General features: G+C 43.0%; 1 pseudogene; it reads left to right on the top strand.

Moving 5' to 3' along the window:
* The first annotated feature begins 7624 nt into the window (after positions 1-7624).
* LOC132685863 (olfactory receptor 10R2-like) lies at positions 7625-8596 on the top strand (annotated as a pseudogene).
* Positions 8597-9109: the final 513 nt, after the last annotated feature.

The following is a 9109-nucleotide window of genomic DNA, read 5'->3' as shown; positions in this document are numbered from 1 at the left end:
TGTCTCTCTCCCTTTCAAAAACAAATAAATATTAATTTTTTTATGAAGTGTGACCTGATGAATATTATGTTGTAGAGACTCTGCTAAAATAGTTTGACAATTGCTGATGTTTTTAGTTTTAGGAGGCAAGTAACTTGGTTGGACTAAAACTCAACACTTGTTCTCTGGGGTGGTGGTTCAAATCTCTGTTTAAATCTTTCAGACTCTGGGCTGCTTTGAGTCTTTCCCACATATATGGACTTCAGGGATCAGCTAGACATTTGGGCAGAACATATATGTGGAAGGAAGCTCTCTCTCTGGTTCTCCCATTTCCAGGATTTTGTCTTCACCTCCCAGCATTCTGGTTACCCCAAACGCTATCCCCTGGTTCTTTGTGCTAGGAAACCTGTTGGTTTCCTTTTTGAGTCTTAATCTTTTCACAAACAGTGCTGACTGTGGCCTTCATTAAAACTGAAAACTTACCCTGTGTACTTACCTACTTCCAAGTGTTGACTACACTCTAGATCTGCCTGCTGTTATCCTATCTTTAGTGCCTTCAGGTAGTTGCCCTTTGTGCTTTTTCCAGATTTTGTAGTAATTGTCTTCAGGAGGGTTGATCGTGTAGGGACTTACTCAGTGAGACCAGAAGCAGAATTGCTGCTTGCCTTTACTTTTAAGAAAGTTTTAACCTCATAATAGAAATGAAATATTTGTATGTAATAAAATTATTCCCTAATTACTACTTAATCAGTGATTCAGTTGGAAATTAATGCAGGAAATGGGAAATTATGTAAGTATTGTTAGAAGAAAATTTAATTAAAAAACTATAAATGATCGGAATGTTTGAAAAGGTCAAGAGTCTGTCACTGGCATCGTTGATTCAAGGACACAGGACAATAGCTGAAATCTGTAGCCAAGGAAATGTTGCTGCTGTCACTATTTAACTGCTTTCTCTGAGTACAACACTTGGGAGCAGAAACTGAATCTAATTCCTACAATATACTCAGATTCTTACTATTTTGCTTCTCTGTACAAGCAATATAAAAGAAAGATGACCTCAGTTTTGCCTCCCGTTTTCAGTATAATGAGGAAAACCCCAGGGAGGGTGAAGTTGAAGTAGAGAAAAAAGGAGAGCTAGGAAAACAGACTGAGTTCTGATGACTTCACGGTCTGATGACATCATGGCCTGTGACTCACAGTTTGCCTGAGCTAATCTCCTGATGCGCTGATGTATGTTCAGATATGGGTGTGATGGATGGTTCTTCGTTTTTATGTAGTGAATCCAATTTAAATTGGATTTTAGTTTTCACTTTTTTCAGTACAACAAAACAATTTATCTAGGAACCATTTCAAGAGTTCCTGTTGAGACAAACCCTACCCCCTCCATTCCTCAGCATAGGGATGGTTAAAAAGGTCCATAAAGTCTATCACACAGTGTCCCACCTTCTCTTCTATAGAGGAAGAACATTGATTAAATTCCATATATAGCTGTGTAGACTGAATCTCTCAGTCTTTTGAATTGCATCACTAAAAATGGAGGTTTAAGACTTTTGTCTCCATTTTTATCCTGTTATTTGGAAAAAGCCAGCTCATGGAATAAGAAATCTAGCACAAAGGGGCACCTGGGTGGCTCAGTCAGTTAAGCATCTGACTCTTGATTTGACTTGGGTCAAGATCTCACGGTTCGTGAGTTTGAGCCCAATATCAGGCTCTGTGCTGCTTGGGATTCTTTCTCTCTCTCTCTCTACGCCCTTCCCCAGCTCTCTCTGCCCCTCCCTAGCTCTCTCTCTCTCTCAAAATAAATTAAACATTATTTTTTTTTAAAAAAATCTAGCACAAGGAGTAAAGCTAGGTCAAGTGAAAGAGAGAACGGGACAAAGATTTATTCAATCAAAATGCATTCACTCAACAAATATTTATTGAATGTCTGTTGTGTATCAGGCAATATCTTAGATATGGAGTTTAAACATTTAGTAGACCAGAGGGAAAGATCCCCACAGGGTTGGAAAAGAGAGATATAATCACAGACATTATATTGTCTATTTAATAGACAATAATCATAAATTGTGGGACGTGCTAAAGAGAAGTAAATTATGTCTAAAGATATTTCTCTGAGGTTGGCCTCTGAGTCAAGACTCAGAATAACCCATAATGCAAGTTCCTGAATTGAGCCATATCTGATCAGGTTTGTCATGAACTTCCCCATTGTTTAAGCTAACAGATTCCCTTTCCTTATGCTAAATCATGTTCTACTTCTTTCTCTTGAAAGCCAAAGGCACTAACATAACACAGTCTTCTTTTTATAGTGTAATTTGAAAGATTTTTTTCTTTTTTCTTTCTATTTTTATTTCTATGATTTATGTGCATAGCCTGTTTTGTGTATTGGTCTGGATTCTCCAGAGGAACAGAATCAGTAGAATATCCAAATATCTTATGTAGATAGATCATCTAGATGCATCAAACAGATGAATACGTAGGTATTTATTATAAGGATTTGGCTGACGCAATTATGGAGGCTGAGAATTCCCAAGATCTTCAGTCAGCAGATTGGAAAGCCAAGAGAACCAATGGTATCATTCCAGTACAAGTCTGAACATCTGAGAACCAGGAAAGCCAGTGGTGTAAATTCCAGTCCATGTGCAGATGCTAAGGCTGGAGACTAATGTCCTAGCTCTATGGTAGCCGGGCTCAGAGAAAGAAACCTCTTCTACTCAGCCTTTTTGTTCAATTCAGACGTTCACCTGACTAGACGAGGCCCACCCACGTAGGGGAGTGCAATCTGTTTTTCTCAGTCTACTGACTCAAGTGTTATTCTCATCCAGAAAAAACTCACAGACCCACCCAGAATAATATACAACTAAATATCTGGGTACCACGTGGCCCAGTCAAATTTACGTAGAAAAAAGTAACCATCATATCTTGTTAGTTTTTATATTACATAGTAATTTTAAAGTTTAACAGCTTTGGGGAACCTGAATGGCTCAGCCAGTTAGGCATCCCACTTCAGCTCAGGTCATGCCCTCATTATTCATGAGTTCAAGCCCCGCATCAACATCAGGCTCTGTGCTGATGGCTCAGAGCCTGGAGCCTGCTTTGTATTCTGTGTCTCTTCTCTCTCTGCCCCTCCCCGCTCATGCGTGTTCACGTGCTCTCTCTCTCAAATAAATAAACATTAAAAAAGTAAACATTAAAAAAAAGTTTAACAGCTTTTTCTAACAGCTGCTTTTATTATATAAAACACAGATGTCTTTCTTAGTTCAAAACTGTTTACAACTTTATGTATTAGAAATTCTCATTTTACTTTTTCTTCTTTGAGATCCCATATTTTAAAAAGATTTTAAATCGTACCTTTGTTACACTTAGTATCTTTTTCTTCACTTAGTATCTTTTTCTTTTTCTTTTTAGTATCTTCACTTAGTATCTTTTCTTCACTTAGTATCTTTTCTTTTTCTTCACTTAGTATCTTTTTCTTCACTTAGTATCTTTTCCCTTTACTTTAATACAAGGCAAGGTGCAGAGAGAGAAGCAACAGAAATGCAGATTCTTGAGAGCTTTCGTCTCACAGAATCCTAAAGAATGTAAATATAAAAATTAGAAGTAATTTCCTACAGCAGTTGCTGGAAAATATAACTGAAACCTATGCTTCCTATGTTCACATTGTTCAAACTTGGGATTGGTGCCTGATAACAGTGTTTCCATGGCCACGAAAGCCACCATTGTAGTCGCGAGGATCTAGAGCCTTGGGGATGAAGTCAGTGGGGGTGATACACAGCATTTGCAAACAAAACTTTCCTCAAGACGAAGTGTCTCCATTTGAATTTAGTTTATAATCTTTTCTGTGAATGTGCAATTAGCCTGTCCAGGGCTATGGCTTTGATTGCATGCATGGACCATACTGAGATATTTGAGATGGAGTATGTTTCCTCTACGTTTACTGGAAACCCGAGTTTAAACTCTAATAAAAAAATAACGGCTAATTTTAACTTCCTGAAAAAGTATCTTCCAGTGCCTGAGGGAGGGACTAAATCCATAACTGTGTCCAAAAGTGACCCCAGAAATGTGACTAATGGTGGTATTTTTCAGATTTCTTCCTGCTTGGAAACCTTGGAGGTCTTTGAACAGGTGTTGTGCCGCAGCGAGGCCCCCGTCCCTGTGCAGAAACGTTTATTCAGGAAGAGGCACTGAGCGGACCAGATGTCCCAGGAACCCCGGGATTCAGCAGCTCTTGCCAGGGGCTCATGTGCACATTTGACAATTACTGGAAGCAGCAGTAGCTGTTGTCAGATCTCAGCTGGTAGCCTCTGAAAATGATCTAACTGGAAAGACGAGGAGTCTGAGTCAGGAATGAGCTCACTTAGGAATTTCTGCTGCTCTGCAGGCTGGGACCTGCCAATAGGAACATCTCTGCCCAGGGCCACTCCCCAACCTGCAGCAACACTCCCTGTCAAGTGCACTCAGTGCTCTCAGACATCCCTGTGTGACTCAGTCATGATTCATGAGGGAAGGTACAGACGGTGGAATTTTTATATTATGTCACTGAAGAGGAAGAATAATGATTCCCAAGGAACTTGTCTGTCTTGGGTCAGGCTATCAGAGAATCGCAGGGAAGATGGGGTGCCTGGGTGGGCTTAGTCCGTTAAGCGTCGACTCTTGATTTCTGGTCATTTGGCTCAGGTCGCGATCTCACCGTTGGTGAGTTCAAGCCCCACGTTGGGCTCTGTGCTGATGGTGTGGACCCTGCTTGGATTCTCTGTCTCCCTTTCTCTCCACCTCTCTCTCTCTCTCTCTCAAAATAAATAAATACATTTTTTGAAAAAGAGAGAGAATTACAGGGAAGAATGAAGACCATCGGGCTCGCCAAGCCCTGGAAGGTATTACCCACAGGTGTTGGTCCTATTCCCTACTCTTGGGGCTGACACTGATTGGAGACCTTGTCATCTCCAGGAAGCCAGGAAAAGTGTGGTGTCACATATGTGACCTGCGTGTAAACACCCCACCCCTTCCCTCGGTCCTCAAATCTACTCCTCACTGCTGCTCATGGAGGTCTCAGTTCTGCCAGCTAAGACACCGCGCCGTGCTCCCACACCCTCTCCTTGGTGCAGAAACATAATTTGAGAGGTTCAGAGGAACCTTGACTGACAGAGAGAGCTTTGTTTCTTCTTTTGCAATGCTAGAACAAGACTTGATTTGTCCTGGGGATGTCCAAGGAAGGGGCTTCTCCCTCACGTGAAAGACCCCGGAAGAGACAGCCCTGCGTCGCCTCCTACCATATGGGTTTTCACACGCACGTCTCTGTCCTTCACCTGCCACGGTTTTCAGCTCCTAATGAGCTACGAGGCAACCTGGGACTAATTGCCAACTAATTGCCAACGTCAGGGTTTGTTTCCTGTTCTCTTTTTATCCAACTGGCCCTGTGAGATTTGAGTCCACGGGGTTGCCTGCATCCTCTTTCCTCATTGTAAGGATTGGAACCATGCCAAAAATAAAGTTGTAATAATGGCTCCCCGGAGCTTGGGAAAGTATAAATATAAACCAGCATGTCGGAACCACAGCTAATGAGAGACAAAAGAAAAGTTCTTCTATGATGCTTCAGGGGATACTTCCCAGAATTCTCAGCAGAGGAAGTAGGAGTACACAGTTTGGCGCATGGAGATGTCCGTAGTAGAAAGGAAGAGATAAAGCCATTTCAGGATAGAAACGATTATAGCAACATTAATTTTTTTAGTCTCCTTTGATGAGATTTCTGGGTGTCACTGGATTCTACTCGCTGTGTGCTCAGGGAGCAAAGGGAAATAACCCCCATTGGGTTACTTTACGTGGGGAATCAAGTGAAGATTGTGTTTGGGTCCAGTAAATAGACAAGTGCCAGGCACCAACGATAATTTTAGAAAAGTCCTAATGATCCCATGAGCTTCAGTCTGTCTGTCTCGTTAGTGAGGGTTACAAAGAGCATGTGAGGAGAGTAAGGGACGCACATGTATGGTAGCTGGGAAAAATGGAGGACAGTATAGGGCTTTGGGGAGAGAAAATAAAATAGGGCATCACTCAACATTTAGTTCATTCAGCTTCCATTCTCAAATGTCTCATGAAACTATTCTCTAGCGACAGTGGTATACCAGAAAAGTCTCATGGGTGACCAAAGAGTGAGAGAAGCAAGTGTCTGAGATGTCTTTCCTTACAGACCTTCTGCTGTCTTTAGACCTCGCCACCCAAACGTTGTGTGGACATAGCATCTAAGCCTCAGAGATGGGAACTGAGATGGTAAATGAATTACGTTCCTCAGGGAAGACTCTGGTGGTGACCTTTTGTTAGCCATCAAGTGATGCATAAAGGGTTTTGAAGAGCCAGAATCATAGGTGGAAAAATCTATGGAAAAAAAATCTATGGAAAAAAAAGCGGACACTTGCACTTCCAGTGCTCTCGTGAAAGCGAGGGAACCCGACACGAATGCACTCAGAGCTGACGTGGATGAAGACACGATCCCCCAGAGGTGTGGGATCAGCAGTCAGCCGGGCTCTGGAATTGAGCTACATTAGCTAAAGAATTTCGTTTTGCAATCTATTCTGTGTTTTTATTGTTTTCAATTATTTGGTTGGTCTGGATGTTTCTTTATTACTTTATTAAATTCATACTTGCTTTCAGTTGAATGGAGGGGAAAGGATCTGTCCATCCTTTAGCAAGGAGAAATTACAGGAGCCGAACCCCTCGAGGACAGGTGTGCCCAATGCAGAGGTGAGCTCTGTTGGAAATCCAAGGAAAACGTGCAGAAATATAATGGTTCAGATCGAGGAGAGGTCTGATGGGTTGGATGGATTTCTGTTTGAAGCTTAAAATTACTTATAGGAGAACTCTAAATCAGTTTGCTCTTCCTGGCAAAGTGGTAAGCAGGGGGTAAGACCAATGCCCCGCGTGACCGTAAGAACCTGAAATGGTCTTAGAGCTATTTCGGTGCACAAAGCCTCCTTCCTTCACCCCTCTCTCCAGTGGGTCAAACAGGTTGCGGGATTCGGTCCAAAGATACACTAATGTCAACGCATTATTATCATCACTAAAAATATGCACAAATAGGAGTTGGGTTTGAATGTTGGCTCAGTAGTTTTTTTTTTTTTTAAATAAAACAGCGTAAAAAAACACACAAAACAGGTGGAGATACACTTAAAGCACATCCAAAAGGAAAGTTAAGAAGGGCTAGGAACCACTTCCTGAAGATTAAACAACATATGTAGCAGAGGCTGGCATTTACTAACAGTTTACAATGTGCATGTGCTGCGCAAAGTGCTTTCACTTCCATAAGAGCCCTGGGAGAGAGGGGCCGTTAACATCTTTACGTTACAGATGGGAAGACAGGCACAGACGAAAAATGACAGAGTTGGGATTGTCACACAGGAACTCTTCAGACGCCTCCGTTTGAACTAGGCAGTGTGAAAACATTACCTAGACTTAAGCACTATAAGAGATGCCAAAATGTCCCTGGAAACAGGTGTAATTCTACATTTTTTGAAATAGTTCTATAAACTGACATGATCGTTTGGGCATTTCCTGCCTGCCTTCGCCTTCCTCCTTCTGTTTGTGGTTACTCCATCATAGTGGGACAAGCCGCCCGCCTCTTTCAGAGTAAACAATCTGCTTCTTCATTCCTGTTCTCTGTAGGTCAATCTTGGGGACCAAGTCAACCAAGCTAATTTCTCCTCTGTCACAGAGGTTGCTGCTGGGCTTCTCCAACCTCGGAGAAATCCAAAGCTCATCCTCTTTGCTGTATTTCTGTGCCTGTATCTGATCATTCTCAGTGGGAACATCACCATTGTCACTGTCGTATGCCTGGCTCGCGGCCTCCACGTACCTATGTGCTTCTTCCTGGGATCCTTCCCATCTCTGAGACATGCTACACTCTGGTCATCCTGCCAAAGATGCTCATAAATCTGTTGTCCCTGCTCAGAACAACCTCATTTGTCGACTGTGCCACTCGGATGCTTTCCTTCTTTGGTTTTGCTGTCACTAATTGCATGCGGCTGGGGGTCATGGGTTATGCCCGCTATGCTGCCATCAGTCATCCACTTCGGTACCCTATCCTCATGAGCTGGCAGATATGCGGACAGCCGGCAGCCACTTGTGCTGTGATTGGGTTTTGTTCTCACTGATAGGCTCCCTCTTAGTCTTTGAACTCCCTTTCTGTGGCCCCAATAAGACCAACCACTGCTTCTGCAACATCTTGTCAGTTATCCAACTTGTATGTACTGAAACCTACATCCATGAGCTGATCGTCTTCATCGGTGGCGTTCCAACACTCATGATCCCCCTGACTTTCTTCTGCATCTCTTATGGCTTCATTGTCCACACCATCCTGAAGATCCCATCCACTGACGGCAAGCGGAAAGCCCTCCCCATCTGTGCCTCCCACCTCACTGTGGTCATTGTCCACCATGGCCGTGCCTCCTCTGTCTACCTGCGGCCCTCAGCCAAGTTCTCATCCAGCAAAGACAGGCTTGTGACAGTGGCCTACACAGTTGTGACTCCGCTGTTGAACCCCGTGGTGTATAGCCTCAGAAACAAGGCTGTCGAGATGGCCATTTGGAAAGTGATTGGCAGAAGAGAATTTTATTCTAAAGCTTTGATTTAAAAAAAAAATTTTTTTTTACATTTATTTATTTTTGAGACACAGAGAGAGACGGAGCACAAGTCAGGGAGGAGCAGAGAGAGAGGGAGACACAGAATCCGAAGCAGGCCCCAGGCCCTGAGCCGTCAGCAAAGAGCCCGACGTGGGGCTCGAACTCACAAACTGTGAGATCATGACGTGAGCCCAAGTCATACACTGAACCGACTGAGCCACCCAGGCGCCCCGATCCTAAAGCGTTGTGATGACAACACTTCATGTCTGTGCAACCACCGTTTCTGAGGACACGGCTATAATTATAAAGCTGATGGCACTGTCATCTTCCATTTACACAGCACGGTGTAACCTCATGGTACAAGCTTCCCCAGGGTATTATTTTGGTAGGCATTGTGGAGTACAGCCATAAACCTGGGCTGATTGTTAGTCAGATACAAGCCTCAAATACTTTTTTTTTAAGTCTTATTTATTTATTTTGAGGGAGACAGAGTGCGAGTGGGGGAGAGGCCAAAAGAGAGGGAG

Source organism: Panthera onca, chromosome F1 (assembly GCF_046562875.1).
Source record: "Panthera onca isolate mPanOnc1 chromosome F1, mPanOnc1 haplotype 2, whole genome shotgun sequence".
Classification (NCBI taxonomy): domain Eukaryota; kingdom Metazoa; phylum Chordata; class Mammalia; order Carnivora; family Felidae; genus Panthera; species Panthera onca.
This window is presented reverse-complemented; position numbering and strand designations above follow the sequence as displayed.